The sequence below is a fragment of the Rattus norvegicus genome, chromosome 12, assembly GCF_036323735.1.
Source record: "Rattus norvegicus strain BN/NHsdMcwi chromosome 12, GRCr8, whole genome shotgun sequence".
Classification (NCBI taxonomy): Eukaryota; Metazoa; Chordata; class Mammalia; order Rodentia; family Muridae; genus Rattus; species Rattus norvegicus.
In genome coordinates this window covers 35,208,100-35,235,428 of record NC_086030.1, presented here as the reverse complement: position 1 = coordinate 35,235,428, position 27,329 = coordinate 35,208,100, and the positions used below count along the sequence as shown (strand labels likewise).

The 27,329-nt window shown below is 42.7% G+C and overlaps 1 long non-coding RNA gene across 1 annotated transcript; it reads right to left on the bottom strand.

The window, feature by feature from the left end:
• LOC134481184 (uncharacterized) lies at positions 1–27,329 on the bottom strand. Its single transcript, XR_010056516.1, has 3 exons — positions 19,592–27,329; positions 18,246–18,420; positions 1–16,130 (listed from the first exon to the last, which is right to left on the bottom strand). It is a non-coding gene; the product is annotated as an uncharacterized LOC134481184 (long non-coding RNA).

The following is a 27,329-nucleotide window of genomic DNA, read 5'->3' as shown; positions in this document are numbered from 1 at the left end:
CTCTCTCTCTCTCTCTCTCTCACACACACACACACACACACACACAGAGAGAGAGAGAGAGAGAGAGAGAGAGAGTAAACACTCAAAGACATACTGTCAAAGTACATTTAAAAAAAATTTTTTTGAAGGCTTCAAAGAAGGGTCACCACAGACAAAAATACAAATCTCATTATGACTCGAAGTCTCCCATGATTTTGCTCACCAGGCCATTGTCTGTGTGACTGATGGGATGAGGGTTATGGGCCTCAGCAGGAGGTCTAGCCTAAGTCGAGCCAATTGGCACAGCCAGAAGCCCTGTGAAGATAGAGAGATGAAAATCAAAGTTCATAGCCCTCAAGGTAGCTGGGACAGTGAGGACCAAGGGAGAAGGAAAAGGAGACAGATGAAGTGGAAATCAGAGGCCCTCCACAGCTCCTGGCATTTGACAGTACCTCATCTTCTCGGCAGAAGCCCAAGGCCTGCCGAGAAACCTCATTAAGAGACTGAGGAGCTAAACATAGTGTTCAGAGGTTTTTCCGTGCTGGTGAGACAAAAATTACAGTTAATGGTTATCTTGATGCATGACAAGACTGCCACCTTCGTATCGTGGAGGACTGCTCGCTCGGTGTGTGGTGTCAGCTCCAATGAATAGTCACCGGGTCAGGGGACAAAAAAGAATGTTGAGACTTCTCTAAAATGTAACTGCGCGACACTGAATCACCCGTGTGTCTGGAAAGGAGGTGTAAGACAACAATGCCTCTAGAGAGGAATGTCAGAGGACCTTGTTACATCTGTACACTAGGCAACAAACTTTAATCAGTGCCCTGGAAAGAAAATAAAGAACCCTAATAGGAAAAGATAAACCTAGCTATGTTAAAATGAAGAGTTTTATGTACGGTTTTTATTTGCTAATAATGCTTAAGCAAAGTTGCTTGTGTGTTTTTTTTTTTTAAAAAAAAAAACTAAAACCACATGCAGGGCTGGCAAAATGGTTCAGCAGGTAAAGGAGCTTGCTGTGCAAGCCTGATGACCTGAGTTTGACCCTCAGATTCCATGGAAAGGTTTCATAGAGCACCGATTCCTGCAGGTTGTCCTCTGAGCTGCACAGATGTGCCATAGTACAAATTCATGGTACAAATGTCCACAGACACAGAGTGGTGGTGGTAGTAGTAGTAGTAGTAGTAGTAGTAGTAGTAGTAGTAGTAGTAGTAGTAGTAGTAATTAATAATAATGATTATAATAATAATAATAAACGCATCCATAACAGAAAGCAAGCCACAGAAACACTATAGATGCCCTCAAAAGAAATAATGAAAAATATTGCAGCAAGCACTTCACACTCTAGGATACAATGGCAAATGATGCTCTCAATTAACTAGTTCTAGGGAACCAGTGATGTGACGTTTGAAAGGAGGGCTTTCTGAGGTGCATCTGATGGCAGTTCTAAACCTATGACTTTTACATTCTTTTTTTATATCAACTATAGATAGATATTGAACCATGCAACTAAATGTTACCTTAAATGTTAAGGAGATGGCTATATGAACACAAGTTTTGACCACCAGCATTCACATACAGAACAAACTTAAGTATGGCAGACTCTGCCTGTGATCCGACTTCTGGGAGGTAGGAACAGGAAAATCCCAGTGATGATTGGCAAGCCAATGGTAGCCAATTAGCCCAAATGACTCATTTATTTGACTCGTCAGTGAAACCCAGGGATCCTCCTGTCTCTCTCATCATCCCCTATACAGGAACCAACTATAGCACCCAGATTTTATAAGAGTGCTGTGGATCAGACCTCATGACAAGCATGTTACCAACTGAGTGATCTCCCAAGTTCCTCAAAGTTTCCAAATTTCAATGAAATAAATTGAACATCAAATTTAGCATCCTGATCATTTTTAAGCATGCAATTCAAGCTTCTGGGAAGATTAATGAGAAAAAAATGTATTTGGTTTGCAAGCCCAGCAATCTGGGTTCAATTCCCAGAATCCACATAAAGTGTACAGCTCAGGACTGCCAAGTACATTCACACCTTGAACCAGAAGTTTTTAGAACACTTTTGCTCTGCAAAACCAAGACTTAAGCAGTCATTAATCTACACAAATCCTCTCACTCCCATAAATAGCATCCTATTGTTTCTTGCTGTTTTTATGAGACTGACTAGTCACTAAAATGGCTCTTTTACTTAACTTTGGTGTCTGGCTCATGTACTCTGCATAATGTCTGATCCAGTTGTTTTTATGCTTGTCATATTTAATGTGGGGAGCGTCAGCCCAAGAATAAAGCTGACATGCTAGACTTGAAAATATAGAATAAATTCCTATTCTAGAATGCCAAAATGTGTCATTTTCAAGAGGACAACAGAAACTAAAAGCAAGAAAAGCAAACAAACAAAAACAGCAGTTCTCATAACTTGTTTTTAACCTATTTTGTAGTTACCTATCCCCCCAGTAGCACATCCAGAGAAATGATGATATATGAGATTAATCCACTAGAGAATTCTGACAACCTTAATGCCCCAGGGAAAGACCTCTCCTTAGTGTGAGCAAACCCCTGAATTAGACATATTCTCACCCATGCTACCCAGACATAATTTCTCCTAAATTCTGTTACTGGCCTTCGGCTGCACACAAATAAGATAATTCACGGCCATGTCAATAACTCAGTCACGCTAAAATTGAATCAATGGGTTTAATCAGGTCTGTCCCTGCGCTGTAATTTGGCAACGATGATATTCATGGTGAGGTGGTTGTATGAATCATGGAGTCTCGAGAGTAAAATATGTTGGTCCAAGAAGACTCAGGCTCAGGTTTCTGCAGCAGGGCAAACTTGGTTAGGCATGGTGGTCTTGCCCAACACCATAGCCACACTCTCTGGGAAGATATACAGATGAGCAGCTGTGATAAGAATGTAGTGTGCCTTCTGTGGGCTCTGAGACAAACACTTCAGTGTTCTGATTAAGCTAATCAGGTTTTGGAGGCATTGAGTACCCATTATGGGTGTAAGAAACCTACAGTCCTTCAACATCTATAGGCAATACTCCAGAGAGTGTACAGGGCTGTAGCTCAGGTAGAAATGTATTTGAAGTGAGAGCAACTATTGAAAACTCTGAAGCTCACAGGTGGGACCAGCGAGATGGCTCAGCAAATAAAGGTGCTTTCCACCAATGCTGAAGACGTGAGTTCGAATCCCAGGTCACACAATGAAAGAAGAAAACTGACTCCTGAAAGTTACCCTCTGACCTCCACAATATATGCTAGGTAGCACATTCCCATGACAATGCAAATATGGATTAATTAATGCAATAGAATAGTATTTTTTAAATCTTGGGGGTTTTTATTTTTTATTTTTACATTCAAGATTTTATTTCCCTACTGGTCCACCCTCCTACTGTTCCATGTCCTATACCTCCCTCCCCCGTCTCCACTAAGAGGTCCCCACCCTACCCACTCTACCAGACCTCTAAGCTTCCTGGGGCCTCCAGTCTCTTGAGGGTTAGGTGCACCTTCTCTGGATCCAGACCCACGAGTCCTCTGCTGTATATGTGTTGGGGCCTTATCAGCTTGTGTGTGCTGCCTGGTTGGTGATGCAGTGTCTGAGAGATCTCAAGGGTACAGGTTAATTGAGACTGCTGGTCCTCTTACGGGGTTGTCCTCGTCAGCTTCCTCCAGCTTTTCCCTAATTCAACCACAGGGTTCAGCAGCTTCTGCTGATTGGTTGGGTGCAAATATTTACATCTGACTCTTTCAGCAGCTTTTGGGTCTTTCAGAGGGCAGTCATGATAGGTCCCTTTTTGTGAGCACTCCATAGCCTCAGTAATGGTGTCAGGCCTTGCCCCCCCTCGATCTGGATTCCCTTTTGGGCCTGTCCCTGAACCTTCTTTCCCTCAGGCTCTTCTCCATTTCCATCCCTGCAGTTCTTTCAGACAGGAACAATTATGGGTCAGACTTTTGACTGTGGGATAGCAACCCTGTCTCTCCTTCATGTTAAAAGTATTGGAGAGATCAGAAATTCAAGGTCCATACCAAAACATAATAAAAGCAATTTACTGTAAACCAACAGCCAATATCAAATTAAGTTGAGAGATACTTGAAGCAATACCATTAAATTGTGGATAAGACAAGGATGCCCACTCTCCCCATATCTATTCAATACAGCATTCAAAGTGCTAGCTAGAACAATAAGACAACAAAGAGGGATCAAGGGATACAAACTGGTAAAGAACAAATAAAGGTATTTGCAGATGATATGACTATACATAAGTGACCCCAAAAATTCTGCCAGAGAACTTCTCCAACTGATAAACAACTTCAGCAAAGTGGCTGGGTATAAAATTAACTCAAATAAATCAGTAGCCTTCTTTTATACAAATGATAAAGAAGCTGAGAAAGAAATTCGGGAAACAACTCCCATCATGATAGCCACAAATAATATAAAATATCTTGGGATAACACTAACCAATTAGGTGAAAGATCTGGATGACAATAACTTCAAGTCTCTCCAGAAAGAAATCGAAGAAGATCTGAGAAAATGGAGAGATCTCCCATGATCATGGATTGCAGAACTAACATAGTAATAATGACCATCCCTACCAAAGGCAATCTACTGATTCAATGCAATCCCCATCAAAATCCCAACACAATTCTTCAAAGACATGGAAAGAGCAATTCTCAAATTCTCCTAGAAAGGCAAAAATCTCAGAATAGTGAAAACAATTCTTAACAATAAAAGAATGGCTGGGGGAATCACCATCCCTGACCTCAAGCTCTATTATAGAGCAATAGTGATTAAAACTGCATGGTACTGGTACAGAGACAGACATGTTGATCAATGGAATAGAATTAAAGAACTACACACTTACACACACTTGATTTTTGACAAAGAAGTAAAAAATATATAATGGGGAAAAAGCATCTGCAATAAATGGTGTGGTCTAACTGGTTGTCTGTATGTAGAAAAATGAAAACAGACCCATATTTGCCACCTTGCATGAAGCTCAAGTCCAAGTGGATCAAGGACCTCAACATAAAACCAGATACACTCAGTCTAATAGAAGAGAAAGTGAAAAAAGAACCTTGAACTCATTGGCACAGGGGAAATTTTCCTAAACAGAATTCCAATGGCTCACACTTAAAAACAAGAATTGATAAATGGGACCTCATGAAACTGGAAAGCTTCTGTAAGGCAAAGGACACTGTCAATAAGACAGATTGGCTTCCTACAGATTGGGAAAAGTCTTCACTAACCCCACATCTGATAGAGGGCTAATATCCAAAATATATGAAGAACTCAAGAAGCTAACCACTAAAAAAAAATAATAAAAAAAAATAGAGTATAAAACTAAACTGAGAATTCACAACAGAGAAATCTCGAATGGCTGAGAAGCACCTAAAGAAATGTTCAAAGTCCTTAGTGATCAGAGAAATGTAAATCAAAATGACCCTGAGATTCCACCTCACACCAATCAGAATGGCTAAGATCAACACATCAGGTGACTGCACATGTTGTCAAGGATGTAGAGAAAGAGAAACACTCCTCCATTGCTGGTGGGATTGCAAACTGGTACAATCACTCTGGAAATCAATTTGGAGGTTCCTCACAAAACTGGAAATAGATCTACCTAAAGACCAAGCAATAACACTCTTGGGAATATACCCCAAAGACACCCCACCACACCACAGGGGCACATGTTCCACTATGTTCATAGAGGCCTTGTTTGTGATAGCCAGAAGCTGGAAACAACCCAGGTGTCCCATGACAGAAGGATGGTTACAGAAAATGTGGTTCGTTTACACAAGGGAATACTAATTATTCAGCCATTAAGAGCAAGGACATCCTGAGTTTTGCAGGCAAATGGATGTAACTAGAAAGTATCATCCTGAGTGAGGTAACTCAGACTCAAAGGACATGCACAGTATGTCCTCACTAATATGTGGATGTTAGCCAAAAAAGAAGGACAGAATACCCAAGATACCGTCCATAGAACTCAAAAGGGTCAACAAGATGAAGGGCCCAAGTGAGGATGCCTCAGTCCCACTGGGGAGGGAGAAGAAAACATCCACAAGGAAGGAGGGAGGGATTCGGGAGGGAAAGGGGACATGGGGGAGAGGGGGACATGATCTGGTATTGGATGGGGGAAAAGGACTGAAGCCCTAAGGGCTAGCTGAAAGAATGGAAACTGGTGACCTCAGGAGATAGGAGATTGGGAGAACCCTCCAGAATGCACCAGAGACCTGGGAGATGAGAGACCCTCAGGATTTAAAAGGGGGAGGGACCCTAGACGAAATGCCCTACAGTGAGGAGTGGGAACTTGCAGAGCCCACGTCCAGCAGAAAGGCAGGGCCTAAAAACTTGTTTTTCCACACAACTCTTGCGAGTACTTATTTGGCTTGCAAACCCTCAGCAGATCAGAGAGAGCAAAATAAGATGTGGTGCCAACCCTCCATAAAGGCTGATGCCAGAAACCAGAGCGCGCAAAGCAGGCTGGGATCGTCAGTGGAGTGCCATAAGCTCAGGACACCAGAGACAGGGGCACGCAACCCTGAAAAACACTGGTACTCTCATGGTTAGCCTTACCTCTCACAACATTGTCAAGTGGATGCGTGATGTATCCCAGAGCATTCAGGCACCCAGAAGAGGTTGACATCCTTGGTGGTTTGTCCAAAGAGCTGTGGAGGGAGACTGTAGCAGAACCCTCCTTGCCGTGATAAAACTGCACCCTGAGACCGTGAGCCAAAATAAAACTTCTTCGCTTCCTTCAGTTGCTTTATATCAGGCATTTTGTCACAGCAAGGAGAAAGGCACCTAATCCTGGAACTCTACCTTGCTGGTGGAAAAACAGCCTCGGCGCGCAGGGCTGTGTGTTAATAAAACTTTATTTATAAAGCACATTGGGGAGGGGTAGGCTTGACCTCAGGGCTACAGTCTGTTCACTCGGCATGTCCACTGTTACGGACACAGCTATCCACACTGATGGCAGATACTTGACAAGGTATATGAGAAGTGCACAGCTCTCTGCCTTGCACATGAGTGTTTTTTAACAAACGCTGCATAAGCTGTTCCTGGTTAAATCAGATGCCTTTGTGAATAAATAGCCAAGAACCCTCTGTCCTTTCTTAAGATTCACTGAAGAGACTTAAAAAGTACAGTAAACCTAGCCTGTGGGATAGTTGTCAAGCTGCAGACCTCAGGATATCTACTTGCTCCTCTGCACTTTTGCAGATAAAGTTTTATTGGCGTTTGTACTGGTTAATTGTCATCAATGTGACACAGATGAGAGCTCATCTATAAAGAGTGAACCTCATTTGAGGAATCACCTCCATCGAATTGACCTGCAGGGAAGGCTGTGGTGATTTTCTTGATTGATGGCTGGTGTGGGAGCGTCCAGCCAACCATGGGTGATGCTACTCCTGGGCAGGAGAAAGCAAAAGGAACGAGCCATGGAGAACAAACTGGTAAGCAGCACTCCTCCATAACCTCTGCTTCAGCCTCTGCCTCCAGGTTCCTGCTCTGGCTTCTTTCCAAGCTGTTAGCCGAAATAAACCCTTTCTTCCCCGAGTTGCTTAGGGTGGTGAGTTTTATCACAGTCACAGAAGCCCCAAGACAGTGGTCTTCCACAGCCTTGCAGTTGCTCCTTAGGAATCAGTAGCTCCATCTCCCTTATAAAAAGGAACCTGGGGAGCCCCTTCCATTAGACTCTGGTGTACTAATGAGGGTGTGGAGAGCAGGCAGGGAATAGGCAGAACGGCATGGGTTCACGTCTTTACAAATGGGCATCACTCCACGAAAACACAACAGCATTTGCTGCCTGTCAAATAGACTAATATTCTAGGCCTGGAAACATTTGCCTTGAAGCATCAAAATAATTGAATGTTGTAATGACGCTGCACCTTGCTTAACGTTATAACACGAAGATTTACACGATTCTCAGCCAGAGGCAAATTTTTCACCAGCTTTAACAACCCTTTGCATGCGCCTCCCCTCCCCCTTTCCCACACAGCAGCTGGTGTCAAAGACCCAGCTATAAAGTAACAATTCCTAAAGCCAATTCAGCTGGTCTGAAAAAGCATGCACACCAAGGACAAAAATGATTTTGTATTTGATAGACCTCAAAAAGTCTTTAATCTGTACAGGGCAGTGAGGGAGAGACTCTCCGCTGTTCCAGGAGCATAAAGGGCTTTGAGGTCTCCCTACACCCTTAGATAGTATTCTGCAGGTCAGAGTAGCAGCTATGAAATCATTTCTGTACACATTGTAACCAAAAGCATCTTGGAGAAGAGGAAAGGGTTTGTTCATCTCACAGCTGAAACTCCATCCCTGACTGGCACCATCTGGACAGGAACTCAAGGCAGGAACTAAAACAGAGACCACACACAGAAGAGCGCTGCTTACTGGCTTGCTCCCAATCACTTGCTCTGTTTGTTTTCTACCACAACCAGGACCACTTGCCCAGGGGTGGCAGCACCCACAGGGGGCTGCTTCCTCCCACGTCAATCATCAACCAAGAAAATGCCCCCTGACCCCAAAGACTTGCCTACAGGACAATCTGAAGGAGTCATTTTCTCAAGTGAGATTCACACTTCCCAGGTGACTCAAGCCTGTGCCAATTGATAGGAAACCAACCACAACACCTTCCCTTCCTCCTTTAAACCACTTTTGTTGGGCATATTGGTTCAGGCAACAAGAAGGAAACTAATATAGCCATTCTGCTTCGTGATGAGAAACCAGGCATCGACAAAGTGAATGGAATTTCACGGGCCTCTCAGCAGAGTCGTTCAACACATCCATTGACCTCTTCTGTGCTGGAGATCATAGTAGCAGTTATCAAATTATCTGCGCAATTACTTTGTTTTGCATTCTTAGATTTCAAAGGGCACCAGGGAAGTGGTCTGAATTAATGAAGGTCATATCAAGGCCTTTGATTAACACAGCAGAGTACCCCAATAATGAGTCAGCTGAACCACCCTCGACTCAGCTGCTTCTATACAAGAATGCTCTGTTGTTATAGATTCCTGGAATTTTCAAGGCTAGCAGAAATGTCTTTGTTGATGCACTTCACCCACGGTTTGAATGGTTTTCAGATTACAGGATTGCTGAGGACATCATATGGAGTCCCGTCTGTGGTTGACAAGGGATCTCCATCAGTGATGTGTTTGGTACATTTAGGACCAGTGGTCAGTACTTTTATTATTAAGTATATACTTTCATCACAAGGAAGAAGGTTAAATACACTAGGGATTTTAATAGGACATGTTGAATAATTGGCCCCTTGAAGATGCTCAGTTCTCACACTCAGAGTCTATGAGCTTGTCATCTGCCACAGCAAAAAGAGTTTTGAGGCAGCCATGAAGGGTTGATGGACATTTATTTTGTTGGGCAGCCAGTTAGATGTGACCAGGTTTGAATGTCACCTGGGACCCTATAATAAACAGCTTCAAGGCTGTATGTACTGGTCAGAAAGATGAGATCTGAGTCAGAGCTCTGACCTTGGATATAGCCATTGCATCCTGAACTGCGTAGATCGTCATTAGTTAACAGCTATCTGTACCTAGTTCCAGGGACCATAAGCGTTATGAGGTTATTGTCCAGCAGGGCGCTTCCTGACAAAGAAGGACACATTACTCTTTCTGAAAAAGCCCATCTAATTGGACCTGGACCTGCCCATCACCTGGATTTGTCCTTCATCTGGACCTGCCTGTCACCTGGACAGGAAAATATTTCTCAGAGGAGACACTTTGAAGACCTTACACATAATATAAAGTCTACCTAAACTGCAGATTATGGTAACTATCTCTTTCGTCATTGCTGGCTCTCATTCCCCACGTGTTGTGGGGTTTGTCATATTGTAATTGCTACAGTTGTTGTCTGGGAAGAGGGAACCTCATTTTTTAAAAAAATTTTTTTAAAAAATGCTTTCATCAGATTGACATGTGGGCAAGTCCGTGGGACTTTTTTTTTCTTTTTTTTTTTCTTTTCTTTTCTTTTTTTTTTTTTTTTTTGGATTAGTGATTGATACGAGAGAACCCAGATCACTGGAGACAGCGCCACCCCTGGGCATGTGGTCCTGGGTGTATAAGAAAATAATCTGAGCAAGCCAATAAGCAGTGTCCTTCTCTGGCGTCAGCTTCAGCTCCTAACTCTGGGTTCCTGCCTTGAGTTCCAACTCTCATTTTTCTCTTCAGGATGGACTACAAGATGCAAGTTGAAATAAGCCCTGTCCTCTCCAAGTTGCTGGTAGTCCCGGCGTATATCACGGCAATAGGAAGCAAAGTAACACCTTGAGTGTCCCCCAGGAAATACCATACATCTTCTTCTGGATCGCTTGTATACCCCATATGATGGCGGTCACAGGACTGGGAAGCTAAGAACTCCAGAGCAAGAACCAGCTGGTTTCCTGGGTCATCTGGGTGGACCGAAGGCATCACAAGAATCCTTGTTGGAGGAGGGAGGAGAGTCATAGTCTCAGAGAGACTTGTGAGGACTGAAGCAGAGGTCAAATACTATGGGTCACGGAAGCTTGGAACCCTAGAAGCTGAAAGGAGGTCAAAGATGGTGTCTGACCTAGAACTTCCAGAAAGCCTGAGAATACCTCGATTGTGGGGAGATTTGTCTTAAACGTGGGTCTTCCCTACCAGTAGGATCTGCGCTGTCTAAAGGGTTTGTGGAATGGCGGCGACTAAACATGGTGTCTAACTCAATGGGAAGGAAAACGGTTTTCTATTCTGTGAGACCCCTACCACAGCCACTTTGCCAAGGACCTTTGTCTGCTTAGAGTCCTGACATTGACATTTGAGCCCATCTGCATTTCTGCTACTGGAATGGCATAGTGTCTTGCCTTTCTGATTTTGATTATAGACTGGGTCGTTTTGAAAATGGTGTGAGCAGAGAGAACACCTCAGAGTTGAGCTTCCATGTTCAACTGTTCAAAGGAAAACAAATCGCCAGTGGACTATCGTGCGTTCCCCCTAAGACATTTACTACGAAGCGCCTCGTTTATCCATCGTCTCCCTCAAGTATGAAGGACTCGCAAACAGAACTGAACCTTCAGTCTCATTATCCTCTAACCTCTGCAAAGGCCAGAGCACTGGGACCATGAGACAGGATGCAGAGATTAAAGTCAGTTGAGGAGACTACAAACAGACATATACTGATACACATACACACACACAGAGAGATACACATATACATGCAAATACATGCATATGCATACACAGATATACTGATATATATACACAGATAAACACACACACACATATATATACTGATACATGTATACAGATATGCATACAAATACATACACATACATAGATAAAACATATACACATAATGATACATATCCACAGATGCACAAACATTCACACAGTGATACACTCATGTCCATAAATATATGCTTACACAAATATACATACAAACATATACATAAATACACAGATATACATATAAGCACACATACACAAACACACACGCATAGATTGTTTTCTTTTTTTTTTTTAAGCAGAGGAGAGCAGGATAATTTAGCAGCTAAATCCAGTAGGAATTGAATTATACCTAAAGAGATTGACTCTTCTAATGAGCTATTCCAATAAATGTCTTTTTAGATTAAAAAGAAATTATGTTTACAAAAGATCTGCTTCAAGTTTAGACGTAGAAGGAAGCTTGAAACTATTCATTGTGTAAACAGTACCAAAAATACCGGCTTCTTGGAAAAATATCTGACAATGGAATCTGGAATATAATGTATAGGCAAAGATTTAAAAACGTAAGCTTGGGAATGCATAATTACTCTAAAGTGTTTGCATCTGAATGACAAGGCTTCATGAAACTAGAGGCATAAACTTGTGGGAAAGGGACCCTCACCGAGTGTGATTTGCATCGTGAAAGGCACACATTTGTCATAAAGAGTGGTTCTACACCCATCCCTGAAACATTCATCTGAAACAATTAGAAGGCAAATTAAACCCAGGGAAAGTAGAAAGACAAAACGATCAAGAAAAAGAACCAGAAATTAATTAGCAAACCATAATTCCACCAGCTATTAAAGGGCTGGCACACTGAAAAACTAACAAAGCCCACTGAGGGCTGAGAAATCAAGTCAGAAATGGCAGAGAAGCGAATGCCAGAAATAAAAAGAGGGTGATGCCTGTGAGGGACATTAAAGAGACAAAGCAGGCATATAAAAACCTTTACGATTAATAAATTCGAAGATTCAAATGAAACAGAGGACCCAGCTGAAATCCCATACAAGAAGAGCTGAAATAGCCAAACGCTTTTCTAACAGGTAAAGAAACTGAATCAATAATTTAAAACATTTGGATTCTCTCTCTCTCTCTCTCTGTCTCTCTCTCAGTCTGTCTCTGTCTCTCTGCCTCTGTCTCTCTGTCTCTGTTTCTCTCTCTCTCTCTCTCTCTCTCTCACACACACACACACACACACACACACAAGGACATGGCCAAAAAAGGAGGGGTTATGTCCCCCAATTGCGCTTAGCAATCTCAGCATAAATCCTGGCTTATTCTTCTAGGAAATTGGCAAGCTGGTTATATAAAATTTATTCAGAAATGTTAAGGGCTACAATACCAGATTCCCATGAAGGCAGTAAATCAGACGAATGACCTGCTACTTTGTACTAAGGTTCAATAAAAGGCTGTGCTGACTAGGAAAGTTGGGGCTGTCAAATAGCCAAGGCAGAAAGTTGAAAATAGCACTGGGGGTAGGGGTGCTGGACTCAGTGGATAAGGGGCCCACCACAAAAGCATGAGGACCTGAGTTTGGGTCCCAGCCTTTTATTATCCCTATCCGTGAGAAAATGTTTTCTAAGTCACAAATATATCTAAATCATCCTGCTTCTGCCTGGGTCTGTGTTACCTGGGGTGTGAACCCTGGGTCCTTCTACAGTGATCATGCATTAGCCGGCAGATTGACAGTCTTTCTGCATAGATTCAAGCTTCTCAGCTGGTCGCATTGAACATGGATTCACACAATTACCAGTGACTCATGAAGTCCAAAGAGTATAATCCATCTCGCCGCCAACATCTTGCCAAGCCAAGCAGCTGGCTGAGTGTCCTCGGTGAAGAACTTTGCCCCCGCAGATGGTCTGAATCATATAAAGACCAATGCATAGAGGTAACAAGCAGGCCAATGGGGAGTTGGTTCTGGCTTTGTTACTTACTGTGATCTCTGTGCCTGTGTTTCGCCGTCTTAAAAATGGAAGAGATAATAAGAATCCCCTATTTCACACTGACACTGTGAGGATGTGGGCTGGGTCAATGAAGACAGAACAGGACTCCGTGTGGAAGAACACAGCAAGTTAGATGTTAGATACACTGGTTACTTGTTAAGGTCTTTTACTGTATACTGTACATTACGAAGTGTGGCCCCCAAGACTTGGTTGTCCCAGCGACAAGGGAGTCTGCTCATAGACCCAACTATTGGTATGTGACCTTGCCCCCAAGTTATCTCTGATTGGTAAATAAAAATGCTGGCAGCCAATAGCTGGGCAGAAGAGACATAGTTGGGTTTTAGGGTTCCTGGGTCTCGGGTGGGGGGGGGGCGGTCAGAGGAGAACCACAAGAGAGAGAAGAAGATGAAGGAGGAAGAAAAGGTTGTCTAAGGTTAGGAGTCAAGAAAACATGGCCCTGAAGGCTGACCAGTTGGACTTAAGAGCAGCCCAGATAAAACATAGTAATAACTCGGGTTATCGATACGAAATCGATTTTAATGGCACAGAGAGTAGATACCTGCCCACTTCTTGTGCTGTTTAAGGCTTATTGTAAATAATAAAAGTAGAGTGTCTTTATCCAGGAACTAAATGTCAAAGGCAGGGTAGAAATCCCAGATCAGGATTAAGCCAACCTTAGATTCCTCATAGAAACTATGTGATATAAAAAGCATGAGAATTAATTTAATAAGAGCAATATCCAACTCTGTGTGTGCATGCATGTGTGCATGTGTGCTTGTGTGCATAAGTGTGCCCATGCATACCAGGGGTACGGTTGGGTGTTCTCCATCATTCTCCACCTGATGCAGTAAGACAGGACCTCTCCTTAAATTGGCTGATTCCAACTACGTAGCTATTCAGCTTGCTCTGGGACTAACCTGGCTCTGCCTCCTAAACACTCAGGTTATAGAGAGCCACCCACCTATCTAGCATGTACCTGAATAGTGGGGGCCCAAACTGTGGTCTTCATACTTCTCTACCCTTAAAGGCAGTATCTAAATGGATGGGTTAGGACTAGGTTCATGGGAGATGGTGTACACACCAGGGAGCTGTTGCCTGTATGACATTTAGACATCAACCCTGCACCTTCACCCAACCAGAAAACCCAGTGGAAAGAGTCTATATCAGAATCAATGACAGGATTGAAACCAAGCTACAGTAGCTATGGTTTCATTGAAAGGAATCCACACCGTGCTGAGCCACCAAACCACACATAATAATGATGATGATGGTCATGGTGATGGTCATGGTCATGGTGATGGTGATGATGATGGCTTAGCCATTCTCTCTTTTCCCCAAAGTCTCAGTTCCTCCTAATGGAAACTCTGCCTAGAAGCCAATGCTCAAAGGAGGTCAAGAATTCCACTATAGAAGCTCAGTTCCCAAATTTCCTAGTGGAGTCATTAAAGAAGGAGCGATCAGCTCTGATGACAAGGGATTAGGACCCTCTACTTTATCCCTGACATCAGTAGGAACACATCAAGAGAGTAGGACCAGATTAGCCATGAACCCCACTGTCGAAATTCTAAAGGGATGACTATAATAAGCAATGTCTCACTCACCACCTTCTGTATTGGATGCTGGTGAAGTGTGAGAATCCTAACGAATAGCATTAGCAAAACAAGGAGCTGCGCCTGGCTTTTCTAACACCTGTCTTAGTTACCAGACCGCTCTGTGCTCTGCGGAAAACACAGTTCAGTCTTGCGTAGCTCTTACTGCAAGGGAGATATTTATCCTCATTGTGCATATAAAGGAGTTGAAGGTTAAGTGTTTATTTGGTTGGGATCAAAAACATTCTGTGATTTACACTTGCATCTCTTAGACGCTGCGAGGGAGGCTGTTGACACAGTGGCACAGGACCCGAGAGTGCATGGTGGAGGGATTGCTTGCTTTATCCAAATATGGCAATTTAAGGGTCTAGTGTGGGGACCTTGAAGACTGAGATGATCACCAACTGCTCCTTGAGATGTGGACAACTTAGTGACCGCTCAAAAAAAATCCTTCAGTAGGTTAAAATAGCTACAGTTGACCCAGCATTCCCAACAGAAATAAGCATACATCTGTGCTGAATCTTAGACATGAGTGGTTATGGAGGAGTTATTCATGAGAGACGAAAAGTGGAAACAGCTCGAAGGCACAGCAACTAAAATATAAATAAGACGTAGCACACCCCTACAGAGAGACTCCATTTGTCCATGACAATGAATGAAGTTCTGACACATGCGGCATGAATGAATCATGAGAGCATTATGCTAAGAGAGAGAAGCGGGTCAAAGAGGGAACAACTGTCATATGATCCTATTTATAGAGAGCCTCAAGAATGAAGAAAGCCCCAGGAAGATATATCAGTGGATACCAAACAGCGAGGGAGATGAATGGATGGGATATCTAGTAGCTATGGGCAAGGTGTGTCTATCCTTTCCAAGTAAAGAAAACACTTTAAAATTGGCCACAAGAATGTATGCTGAAGTTTCTGAACATACTGAAAGTTATTACAGTCTACATTGTAAATAGAAAAATTATTTACTGTGTAAATTATATCTCAATATATCTTCACCTACAGTAGATAGATGGACACAGAGACAGATGATAGATAGATAGATAGATAGATAGATAGATAGATAGATAGATAGATAGACGGATAGATAGATGTATATGTGCATATAATAGGATTTGCATGTGATCAACTTCTTAAATAATTCACTAGATCTTTGTGTTTGGTTAGATTTCACTAGAAGATTTTATGAGATTAATTAGAAAAGAGCTGCGTGGAATTAATTAATGTTTCTCATAAGAAATTGACACATGGGCTGGCAGGACAACACAGCAACTAAAGAACACTCACTGCTCTTCTAGAGGATCCTAATTCGGTTCTCAGCACTCACATCAGATGAGTCACAACCTCCCGTGACTCCAGCTGCAGTGTGATCTGACACAAACAAATAAGCAAACAAACAAACAAATAAATAAAATTCAACAACAACTAAAAAATATACATGTACATCTCTATTCTTAGGCCTCATTTTTCCTCCAAGTGTACGTCAGGTTAAAAATCCCAAGTGGTCAGCCTTAAACACATGTACATATTAGCAACAATAAATGGACTCCATTATATATGTATAAATACATATATAAATACATAATAATATGTATAAATACATGTATATGTGTGTGTGGTTTTGTAATTTTATTGTTATACCTTTTATAATAATACATTGCATTTATATGTTACAATATATAACAAGATATTTTAACAATATGTTATATTGATATATATAACAATAATAATTTTTTTAAAAAGAGGTCAAAAACTTGAGAGGGAGTAGGACTGGGAGAAGAGAGTGGGATTGACTCTAGCACTCAGAGTCCTGGTGAGATGAGTAGGTGTGTGAAAGTGCCCCAGGCCTGAACTAGGGTTTAACTAACCTTTGAGCGTTTACTTCAGGGCACTTGTAATAACTGTAAGCAATGGTGCGGGGAACCTACCAGATTGGACTACTCAATGGGCAGAAAGATTTATTGAGGAGCAAAATGCCAGTCAGATTTGATCAGAGAGTCAGCAGGGTGGGGATCTGAGCTGACACAAATCCAGAACTAGGAGCAATTGCCTATTGTACCTCACCATTTCAGGGAAGATTAAGGGAGATTCCTGGTGAGCAGAAATGGACTTCAAAGCTCTGCTTTCCAATCAACAGAAACCCGTTTTAGGCTTGCTTACCAGATAATAATCCTTCTGTTTAGATGGCCAAAGTGCACTGCCATTGGGATTGGGGGAAAGCCTTCCCTTTTAATCGCAGCCAGTACACACATTTCTAGGGGATAGTGGGGCATTCACTTTATGGGAGGTGTTCCTTAAGGTTTCCTCCATTCATTGAAATAAGACACTGTTTGCCTTTCTTTGGGTCAAACCAATAAGCAAACCCTAGAAGGCTTTCGCTTTAATTTTACAGAACTCACTTTCTTTAGAGGAGTGAAGCTCAGTCTGAGGTCTATCCACTCTACTCTTTTGCAGAACTTTAAATAAATGTTCATCTCACTTTTGGGTTGGTTTGTTGTCATTATATTTGAGTCAGGTTCTCCCCAGGCTGGCCCTGAACTTGCTATGTGGCCAAAGAGGACCTTAAGCTTCTGATTCTCATCCTCCATGACTTGAGAGCCCTTCACTAACTTTTAAACTCTCTGTCCAGTGAAAATTTGGTCTGGCTAGTTCAAAGACGTGTATGTAGCCAATGTTGAAATCAAATACTAGACACTCAAGTACACAGTTGGCTGATGCAAAAGAGATTAATTTGGCCAAACATAGGGCAAAAGAGAATGCGGAAGGCTGAGGATTTGGAGACTGCATGTTCCATTGCAGTGGTGTGAATGGTGTCCTCTAGAAGAGATGTCAGTCCTTGGCCTATGACCTTCGGCACCAGTGAAGGAAACATGAAAGTGGGATGTTTGTGGGTGTGGTCAAGTTGAAGTCCTTGTTGTGGGTGATCCTCCATTTAGGTTTAGACCTAAGACAAGATTGAAAGAAACAGGAGGGAAGGGGAAGAAAAAGAGGGAGGTATTCGTGCAAAGACAGATCTTAGTGGTGTATTCACAGATGCCGTTGAGGACACTCCAAAGCCAGACTGTTGAGAAACAGGCAGATGTAAGCCTGCAGACGCCTTTGACTGCAGGCTTCTGTACTCCCAGACTGTGGCAGATTAGGTCCCCTTTGTCTTACATCATTAAACTGGCGATAGTTTGTGTCAGCTTCATGAAATACTTGCATCAAAAAATTGATCCAAAGAAAGGCATCAGGACTTTGTTGAAGATAACTAATTTCTCTATCTATAAATGTCGGGGAGCAGTTTGATCTTTCTTGGCATTTTATGTGGCAGTGGGTACGAGCCAAGTCTTCAGAGAGTAGAATAAATTCTCCAGTTTGGGGGAATCTGGCTGGGGACTTGAGTTTCATGGATTGAATTGTTTTAAATGACTCACCCTTACGCTGAGTTTCACCTAAGGGGCGAGCAATTGTTGGTTCTGAAGCTGTTTTTTAAAGTTCTCTTACCTCAAGGCCAGAGGGACCATCATTTACTACCTAAAGAATGAGGCCGTGTCTGAGACTGGAGGCATGGGAGAATGATCCTGGATAATTGACCATAAGGCATGGCAGCCACATCCCCTGGGGGAATTGTCAGTCTAAGATGATAGATGTCTTTTCTTCCTCCACTGATATTTCAGACCTGTGGGGTTTGAAACAAGAAGCCACACTGACTTACGTCTGCAAAGGAAAATAACCACTATCAAGATGTGGCTGTACCTGTCCTTCATACTTCTCTCATGGCTGGAGGCGGGACATTGCTGGGATATGGGCACAGCTCTCGTTCTTTTTAAAGAGAGTTGCACAGGCAAATGAGATCCTAGACTCGGGTCTAGATGGCTGCTGCTTGGCTGCATGTTAATAATGAACAGAACAGGAGATAGAAATGGTCATGCAGGGTAGGAACCCTACAACCGTTCTGAGAGTATCCTTGCTAGAGGCCACTTCTGGTTCTTCTTGCTATCCTAAATGAGTATCCCTGCCTAATAGCTACATGCGATGATGTGACAGAAGCTGACAGACGGCACCTGGACACCAGGTTGGGCCAACTGGACTTTACATCCTTGCTAGGTCTCAGCCCAGTTTTCTGCCTTGAATCCTTCTTAAAAGTCTCCAGATTCATAAATAAATGACATCCTATGTCCTGAGATCTTTCTTGTTACACTGGAAGGCTGTCTGTCTGTCTGTCTGTCTGTCTGTCTGTCTGCCTGTCTGTCTGTCTGTCTGTCTGTCTGTCTGTCTGTGTACAAGTGCTTGTGTGCATGCCTGCCTGTCTGCCTATCTATCTGTCTGCCTTCCTGCCTGTCTCTTCCTCTGTCTCTGCCTTTTTCTGTGTGTGTATGTCTGTTTCTTTCTCCCTCCATCCCTCCTTCTCCCCTCCTTCTCCCTCTTTCCCTCCTCTCCCCTTTATCTCTGTCTTTCTCCCTTTTTCTCTCTCCCTCCCTTTCCCTATTCCTCCCTCCATCTCTGTCTCCCTCCCTCTCCCTTCTCCCCAACTCTCTCTCCCTTCCTCCCTCTCCTTTCTCCTCTCTCTCTCCCTCTCTCTCTTCTCTCTCTCTCTCTCTCTCTCTCTCTCTCTCACACACACACACACACACACACACACACACACACACAATGACACCAATGAATCTATAATAAACTCCCCTCTAAAATTCACCTCTTCTGAGCTGTGAATTTTATTCTTCAGATTTGAAAACCTAAAAGCCACTGTCTCAGGAGACTTCGGTGACTGTTGAGTTTTCTGGGATCCTATCTAGATCCCCAAGGAAGGCTTTATTCTCAAAGACACCCCAATATTCCACTCTCAATACCTCACACATTGTCCCCACATCCTTAAGCAGACCGCTCTGGGAAATGTGTTTAGTGAATAGCAATCATGCTTGGCTTAAGTACATTGATCCTGTTTTCTATATGCAGAAATACGTCAGCTGAAGGCGTGTCCCACACTACATGGTACCATTTTCTTCCACTTCAGTTTAACACGAGCAGAAACAGAGAAGAGAAATAAAACATTTTCATTATAAAGGGCCTGAGTCAAATGGGCAGCTGGGGTCTTTTTAGTAAAATACATCTGTGGATCAAAGCCTCAAAGAACCATGTCAGCAGTCAGTGGGTTTTTATTATGTTTGAAGGGAGTCTCAAACATCCCCTTGGCTTTGGCATTCATTTTTCTTGGCTTTCTAGCCAATTAGCCCTGAAGTTTCCATTCCACAGAGACAGATCCGGTGCCCCTGCATTCCAGTGTGTCTGCCTGTCACATTCAAGAAGGAAGGATGTCACAGGCTGCGGTCCATATGGCCGAAGGTGGCAGAACCTGTGTCCCAGGGACTTCAAAACTCATTAGTACAGTGATTCGCACACAATCTGTGGGTCTCGACTCCTTGGGGAGTTGAACGACCCTTTCCCAGGGGTCATATGTCAGATATCCTGAATATCAGATATTTACATATTTACATTATGGTTCATAATAGTAGCAAAAGAACAGTTATGAAGTAGCAACAAAAATAATTTTATGGTTGAGGGGGGTCACCACACCATGAGGGACTGTATCAAAAGATCACAGCATTAGGAAGGTTGAGAACCACTGCATTGGTAGATTGTTCTTAAGTTAAGGTGCAATGGGAGGGACTGTACACTTAGAAGTCAGTGAGTGTCTTAGCCTTCTTTGACCTTAAACTGTAAAAGGGTCATAGTTACTTCATGGGCTTCAGTGTTTTGCCTATCAGACTAACATGGATAAAGAGGTTAGCGTCCACATGCTGTGGATGGAACAGGAGTTCATACAGACGTCATCATCCATGCACTGGGGGGATAGGGGGCTATTATCATCAGGGAGAGCTTTCTTCAACCTCCTAGGATATAAAACTTAGTCTTTGAAGTGAAAGCATTTTTCCTTTTACTCCCATACTTGATTGACATTTATCTCCAAAAGATATTGGCACACTGAAAGGAGAAGAAAAAAAAAATACCAGAGCAGAGTTAAAATGGTTACCATACAAATTCAATTATTTTGAATTCTACAAAAAGAATTACCTTTAATATTCCAAAGGCCTGCGTTTTAGTGGCTAATTTGATCATGCTAAAAGATTTTAAAGGGTCTTAGGAAGAAAATGCCTTTCTCTCCTCTTTGATATTTTTATTTAGGAAAGCAGTAAAAAGTAAAAAATCGGGGGGCAAGAGAGAATGGCTCAGTGGTTAAGAGCACTGGCTGCTCTTCCAGAGGTCCTGAGTTCAATTCCCAGCAACTACATGGTGGCTCACAACCTTCTGTCATGGGATCTGATGCCCTCTTCTGGTGTGTCTGAAGACAGCTACAGCATACTCAACAACAACAAAACGTGGAGAATTGCTATACCATTTTAAAAGTCGTTAGAAGGGGTGGGCCCAGCTCTACACGAGCTGGCTCTGCGATGTAACTTTCACACTATTTCTGTGATGTGGGGCTTTCGATCCTGAGTCGCTGTGACAGCGTTTAGCCTCAGCTGTCATTCCTCAGGTGCAGTCAACCTTGTGTTTTAAGGCATGGTGTTCTCCTGGGCTTGCACCCTTGGTCTCAACGGGGTGACAGAGATCTCCAGGATCCTGCCTGATTCCTACAAACCCAACACCGTGTCCACGTCACCATGCTGGGCTTTCTTTGAGATCAAATTCTGGTTGTCATGCTTTGCCTACCGAACACTATCACCCATCCCTAGAGCTGAGGTCTTTAAGGCCAGGCGAGAAAGTGAACAGACCCTTGGAGAGATATCCTTTTGGGGCCTGATGAATCTTCTTTGCACAGGCATTAAGGTCACTTAAGGTGACTAATGACAAGACCTGATTATAAAGTATATTGTCTACTGAGTTTTGTAAAATGCTAGAAAAGTAAAATTAACTTATTAGTCGGGGGATTACAAGGTTGACTGGGTAACTGGTAAAACAGTAATAGGCACCAAATTTGCTTTTTTTTTTCATTCTCCTATGCAGAACATGTTTGTGTGTGTTACATACAAAAAATTATATATATATATATATATATATATATATAACTGTGTGTATATACAGTTGTTTGTATGAGACCCAATACTATGCACAATGGCTATGTACCCCATGCAATATTCAAAGAAAAATTTAACAACAGCATTCTTCAACTGTTTAGTTTTATCAAAACAAAGGGAGTGAACAAGTCAGAGAAGTTTGGGGACGTGTTGCAAGCTCCCTGCAGGTTCGTCCTGACTATTGTGGAATGAGCCTGTGGGAAGGCCCCTCCCTCTGTTCCTGCCACTTGTACTTGTGATCCGGATGAGAGACTGACATTGAAGAGGAACCTGTAGGTTGCTGTGATTCGAGACACTGACTGAGACTTTTTACTTACTTGAACGTTTCTTTTCCTTTCTCATCCTTTCCCGGGAGTTTGGTTACCCCACCTAGCGTACATGGCTTCAGAGAAAAATCTATTCCATCAAAGAAAAGTCTACTGGGTTTTAAATGTATTCATTCTGAGTGACTAAGGGAATATGATTTTTAAAGTCTGGAATGAGAGGAGCGGGTTTTTCTGTCCTCAAGGTCAGAGAAGACACTAATCAGTAGAATGAAAAAAGGGAGCCTGGTGGGGGAGCTTGGGGTCCTGTGGAGGGGGCTGGGGCAGAGCCCAACCATTGTTCTGAAGTTGGCTGTGGAATTCATGAAGGTGAGATTCCTGAATTAGTAAGAAATAATATTCAGCTATTTAATGGTGAGGATAACTATTATTGGGATCAATAAAAACTCCTGAAATGAAGAAGCAAATTCCTGCTCATGGTAGTGTGTGTAGACTGGAACGTGTTTCTCTGGGCATTTAGGGTGAGCCTTTCCATACGTCTGCCATGGCTGAGAATCCTTGCCATGTGTTGTGGTGCTTAAGGTAAGAGCAATTGGTCTCATCTGAAGTCCCAGCATTAAGGAGGCTGAAGCAGGCAGATTTCAAGTTCAAGAACATCCTGAGTAGGTAGTAAGTCCTTGTCTAGAAAAGGAAGCAGATGTCCTTGAAGCTCTGGGCACCTGTTTTACCCCAGTGATGAGAGAGACAAGAGTAGCCTGTTTATTGGTTGGGCGAAGTTATATTTAGCACGCCCACGTTCCTAGAGCCAGCTGGTCTTTCTGTACTAAAAATCTTTTTTTTTAAAAGAAGATTTATCTATTTATTTATGTATGTATTTTATGTACACTGTAGCTGTATTCAGACACCAGAAGAGAGCATCGGATCCCACTACAGATGGTTGTGAGCCATCATGTGGTTGCTGGGACTCGAACTCAGGACCTCCGAAAGAGCAGTCAGTGCTCTTAACCGCTGAGCCATCTCTCCAGCCCTGTGCTAAAAATCTTTACGAAATAAAAGCAATGGTGAAACAGTAGCAGAGATGGTGCCAATACCGAAACGTGGGGCTGCTGAGTTGATCTTTGTCCTCTTTGAGCCTTCACTTCCCTCTTTGCAAAGGAGCAGCATTATCAGCAGCAACCTGATGTAGGTGGCCTCTCACTAAGCCTCCCTTCCCACATGGTCCTAGGCTATGTCTACCTGACAGTTAAAACTCTTCAGGACAGGAAAACCTTCCCCCCGCCAACCATGCTTCTGTAACCACAGCTCATCTGAACCCCAAGTAGGGTGTTTGCCCAATTCCAAACGTATGATCGAGCTGTCCTCGTTTGAAACAACAAGATAATCCTTTCACCTCAGCATCCTTAAGGATCCCTAAAGGTCCTTTGGCCAGCTAAGGCAAAGCATTCGCACTCATTGGAGATTAAGATGCCGTGTTAGCCAGATTCATGTCACTGTGACCAAATGCACAACAAAAGAACTTAGGGAGGACAGGCTCACAGATTGGACGGTTATAGTCCATCATGGTGAGAGAGGCACACAGGGTGAGGGATGCATGACTCTGACAGTCGCCACTGCTTGCTTGTATCTGATGGAGAGATAGCTGGTGAAGCAGGGATTCCTCCCACCACCACAGAAGTTCCACAATCTCTCAACACCCTGCTACCAGCTGGTGGCAAAGTCTTTAAGCCCATAAGCCCATGAGACACATTTGACACTCAAGCCGTGACACATCTGGGTATCTTTGGTAAGCCATAATGCTTCCTACCACATCCCTTCATAGTCCACAGCATCCTTCCAAAGTCTGACTACCCAGAGGTATCTTAGATCTCCATATATTATAGAGGGTGGGGCAAGGCCAACTTAACCAGTTGAAAACTTCCCAGTGGCTTTGGGGAAACGACTCAGCAGGTAAAAGTATTTACTGCAAGCACTGATGACCTAAGTTTGAGAACCAACTACCATAGTTGTCCACTGACCTCCAAATATGGGTCCTGGCATGCTCACATGTGTGCCCATGAATGCACATAAATAATAAGCTAAATATGCAACGATTTAAAGTATGCCAAATAATAGACAATACATTAATAATAAAATAATAAATAAGCAAAGACAGAAAGCTTCTAAGAATGTTGAAAGCTCCAAGAAAAGCTTAAGTTGTTAACTTGCCTACCCCCATCCCATGCATATTTGTCTTTGTGCAAATCAGCCATATGTTTCTTCGGCATCCTCAGTATATGTTTCAGGGGTAAAATGTATGTGCCCCATTATACCTCCTGTAAACTGTGCTCATGACCTCTGTAAGGAGCCTTCTTTAAAAGCCATCGATCAGCATCTGTGTTTCCGTGCTTTGACTGACACTATCCTTTCCTGTCCGCCAAGACACTGATGGCTGAGTTCAGTTGAACATTCTCTTGGAACCATGTAGAAAAGCAAAACTACCCTATACAACTCAATTATCATATGTATCCATATTTAATCTCCTTGCCCACTTCAGAAGGAGATAGCAATATGATTTTACAGAAAGGTAAGCTGAGGAGTAAAGATATTAATGATTCCCCATGGTCCCCTAACCCTAAAAATCTCTATCTTTAAGCCCTTCTCTATGATCAGGGAGGCATTTGATCACCAAGGAGCCGGTACTGAGTACTATGGAAAGGTAAGAGTGAGATTTGGGGGAAGACGAATCTAAAATTTTATTCTCGGATACTTTCAGGAAATTTTGGAAACCACGAAGACTATAATCCTTGCCCTACGCTTTAATTAGTTGTCATGTGGAAATTATATCTGAAGCGAACAGCTGGAAGGCACAGCTAGCAGTTCTCTTCGGCACCCTTGGACCCACTGAACCACGCATGTGCTTCAAAGGGACACGTCATACCTTCTCTCTGAGATAAGGAATGGTTAGTGATTATTTATACAACAGCTACCATGAAATTTGAGTTGGAACTTGACCTCCTGTATATATTTCCATAATGAAATTGACATGAATCTGAATAATTTGTGGAGAGAGGCAAATACGTTTTCTGGATGGCAAAAAGTTCATCGAAATGGCCAAGAACCACAGGCTTATAACTTGAAGACCCCAAACAAGCGGTGTGTATCTTTTTTGAGAAGTCCACTATAACCTATCAGAGGGCTCATCCTTGAAGAAGACACATCCTCCATCTCTCAGGAGCGATTCATTGCCTGGAGTTCTTCATCCAAAGGTGGGTCCTTGTGAGATTTTCCTCACCTGTGTTGCCATGCCAACTGACTACATGTCAATAATCAGGGCTTGTTTAAGCAGCCATACTGTTGAAATTTCACGGGTGCAGTTTTCCCTGTCATTTGTGGAAGACACAATCTTGTAGCAGGTGTCCTGGTCCTCTGGCTCTTATAATCTTTACATCCCCCCTTTTTCTGTGATGTTCCCTGAGTTTTAGGTGTGGGGGTTGTATTGTGAATGTATCAGTTGGGGTTGGGCACCTTATGGTCAGTACTTTCTCCGCATCTTGACCGGTTGTAGCTTTCTGTAATGGTTTACAGAAAGACATTTCTAAAAATGTCAAAATATATCACATGAAGTTTTTATTAATAAAAGATCCTTTGGTGAGGAGTGAGAGCTACAGTTATGCCCTGGGTGTAGGGGAAATTATTTATAATGCAGTTAGAAATTATATTTATATAACAAAGGTGTAGTACTTGATTCTCCTCTAAGGTCCCCAACAACTTTACAGACAGATACAAATGAGCAACACTGAATGGACTCATTAGTGTGTAAGTGTGTGTGTGTAAATGTAACAACATATGTAACAGCATGTGTAACCATTATAATTAAAGAAGAGATTATGAATCTGAAAAGGAGCCAGGTGGAAATTACATGAGCTCAGTTCTCAAGCAGGAAACTTTAAAGAAAGAAGTAAAAGGGAGAAAAAAATATCTATTGTAGAGAAATACATTCAATTGCTTATTGTACCAATTATACTTCTTAGGAAACTGACTTAACAATCCTCCAGCATCCCGAACATTAAATGGCTGTGGATTCACACTTTATTTGGTAGAGGGGATCTGATGATATCACTACCGTTTTAGAGAAGGGTAAGTTGAGGATTCAAGATGTTCAGTGACTCTACACAGCCAGGTGGACCGTGATGCTCCAAGTCAACTCTTTGCCATTGTCACCATGTGTGAGTCCTCTGCAATCCTAAGATAGCCATCTCACATTGTGAATGAAATGAAAAGGAATTCAAGATCAGCTCAGAAGTTGATACACTTACCATATAAGAGCAAAGACCTGAGTTCAAATCCTCAATATAGCTTGAGTGAGAAACGTCCCTCTAGTCACAGATATTTAAATACTGGGTCCTTACATTGGTAGTGCTGTTTGGGGAGGTGTGGACTATTCAAGAATCAAGGTATCGGGTTGGGGATTTAGCTCAGTGGTAGAGCGCTTACCTAGCAAGTGCAAGGTCCTGGGTTCGGTCCCCAGCTCCGAAAAAAAGAAAAAAGAAAAAAAAAAAAAGAACCAAGGTATCACTAGAAACTTGAGGACTTTGAGACTGTGTGTGTGTATCCACAATACATACATAAGTATGGCTATACCGTGCTTCCCAGACTGACTCTCCTTCTAGTAGAGGATACCCAAATAAACTCTTCCTTCCGTAAGCTGCCTTGGCCATGGTGTTATCACAGCCACAGAAAAACAATGCAGTGTATAAAAGCGCAGTACACAGTGTGAACATCTATAAGTCCAGTGCCCCTTCGGGGAGACTGGAGAAAGCCCCAGAAGCCCCAAGCCAGTTGGCCTGCTGCATATAAAAGTCAAAGGACAAAGAGACCCCATCTACAAGGTGGGAGACTAAAACTGACAATCCAGGTTGTCCTATGACTTCCATATGTGTAGGTGGCACCTACTGCCTGCAGTCACACACGTAAGAGTGCACACACCATACACAAAGGAGACTGTAAAAATCAGAGTTCTCAGGTTGGGGATTTAGCTCAGTGGTAGAGCGCTTGCCTAGGAAGCGCAAGGCCCTGGGTTCGGTCCCCAGCTCCGGAAAAAAACAAAACAAAACAAAACCAGAGTTCTCCAATGGAATAAACTGCAAATGGTTCCTGGAAAAGGAAATTGGAGACAGTGCTAAGGTTCGTTCCCTCACTCCATTTAAATATAGACAGTGCAAATCTGAAGGTGTCCCAAATTGACTCATTGCCTCCACCAGGATTTCATC